Source organism: Lygodium microphyllum, chromosome 22 (assembly GCF_053477565.2).
Source record: "Lygodium microphyllum isolate KBCC chromosome 22, Lygodium_microphyllum_v1.1.10, whole genome shotgun sequence".
In the NCBI taxonomy this organism is placed as follows: Eukaryota; Viridiplantae; Streptophyta; class Polypodiopsida; order Schizaeales; family Lygodiaceae; genus Lygodium; species Lygodium microphyllum.
The window spans coordinates 139,540,240-139,542,679 of NC_141156.1; positions in this window are offsets into that span (position 1 = coordinate 139,540,240).

The following is a 2,440-nucleotide window of genomic DNA, read 5'->3' on the forward strand; positions in this document are numbered from 1 at the left end:
CTACGCTTGTCCTATTGAGTAGAGGATTACTCAATTTAGGAGCTCTAGAGACACCAACATTCATTGACCCAACCTCCAATGGTAGCAATAAGTACACATGGTAGAAGATGATGGGCATTGACTTCTTTCTCAAGGTCCCAGTGCCTCCACTGCATGCTCCACCACCTACGCTTGTCCTACTAAGCAGAGGACTACTCAAGGTGACCATCAACAAAGCAACAAAATTTTGTGAGCGACATCACCACCCTCGGTGTTTCATGTGCTCATGAGATTATATGAGGATTCAAGCTATCATATTCAATAGAACTATGTAATGTGTGCTTAACCTATTGATGGCATTCCGTGACATGATATCTAAAGGCCTAATTTTTAAAGCAAATACAAATTTTAGATCTCTAGTCTTGGTGGAAAGCCATGAGCTTGCATGCTTGCTAAGCTCTCATAGACCTATTCAACATTATTTGCATGCTTGCCAAGCCATTGTTGCATATTCCAACAATAACGTCCCTTGAAGCATCCTAATGTTTCTTAGACCAATAGACCCAAGATCATGAGCTTAGTAGAGAATCATAGGGAAGCTCTCAACCATCTTTATCTTATTCCACATTTATCATCATTAGGTTTTCAAAAGGCAACTATATCTAACTTCCTAAGGAGAGTGCATTTCTTCCCTTTTCTTTTTTCTCATGGCCCGCAATTAGTTAACCTTCAACCGATGTGTCTCAAGAAAGTTGATATGCTATTAGAAGAGAGTGGAGTCATACACTCATCTCTAACATTTTGCATCAAATGACATCACAAACTATGTTAATGCATCGTGGTGTACATTTTGCATCATGCTACTCTTAAGTTCTCATAGTTTTGTTTACATAACTACATTCTCACCTCATCCAACCGATTGACATTATCAATGGTCATTTCCCCACTAATTTCAAAGTCTTACCGTCAATATCAATCCCATTTTGATTGAACACACAATAATAGTCTATGAAAACTAACTAGGAGGAATCCATTGTTATCCAAGGCTTGTTTTTCTACTATTGCATTTTTCAACAATTGAGAGATTCCTAGATGAACTACCCAAAGGCTAAATTGAGAAATTCCTAGATAAACTACCGCTACAACTTCAAATTTTAATGCCAAATTCTTACATTTCTTCTTATGTAAAAAAATCTGTAATGCTTTGGAAACTTTAAAGCTTCTTTCGAAAACTAAATGGGGGACTTAATCCACGATACTAATAAAGCACAAGGCCAACATGGTAGTTTTGATGTGGTTTGATATTGTAGGGGCTCATCTGAAATTAGTAAAATTAGTACCACTACTTGAAGTTTGGATGAACCAGTACTATGAGCGGCTTGCTACAGTAGTCCATGGTTATGTCAATGAGTTGTGAATGTATACCAGTGACTTTTAAATCTAGCAAACTTCTTCCCCCACGCACCCACCCATTTGGAATGCGTACAAAAAGCATGAGATTAAGAACTTAAGAACTTTTGAGTCAATCTAGCCATCATGTGTTCTACGATATGCTTTTCTGAACCAGCAACACAAGTGATTGCGTTAGTTTCTTATTGAAACAGATCAGTTAATTCATCTTCTAACCGCCAAAATGGTAATGCCTTTATCTACTCCCAATATTGATATTACATCATGCTGCTTTCTATGTACAATGCGTATTTATCTGTCATAATGACCTGCTCTTGCTGTTGTGATTTGTTGATCAGTAACATCTCGTTAACAGCTTTGTATCATTGCCTGGGCATTCATTAGCATTACCTGTTCCGGCATATGCTTAGGTGATGCTTGGGGGGAATACGCTCTTCTTGAAGAGAGAAATTACCCCTAGTTGACAGGCAGTGGCTGGTGTCCAAATTTTCATTTATTGGCCTTCTTTTGTCCCCTCATTTTCAAACCCAAAACTAACACATACAAGGGAAAAACAACCAGCACAGGGATATGCTCCAATAAAACTTTGGTACGCTCCTGTACTCTTTCACGGCTATACTCCATGGAAGAGAAGTGCTCTGTACAGATATTGCCTTGCTTTGCTTATAGTTATTTTCATACATTACCATCCGTCATATACTCTTTCACAGCTATACTCAATGGAAAGTGCTCTGTTCAGAAATTGCCTTGCTTTACAGACAAAAGTTTGGTATTTCCAACATACACATACTTTAAAAAACTATGGTTTAGTTAATGCACAGACTATCCAAAGTCACTGTGCTGGTAAATGCAGGGCAAACAGAACTTACTCATCTTGTCTGGTCACCTTCCAAAAATACCTAAAAATAGATAGTGATTGCAGGAAATAACCAAAGACAGGTAGTGAATGCAGGAATTCATAAAACACTCCTAGAGTTACTGGTTGGTATTAAATTTCCAATCGGTTGCCATAAATGCATAATAGAATTTATTGATCCTGAATCAGAGTGAC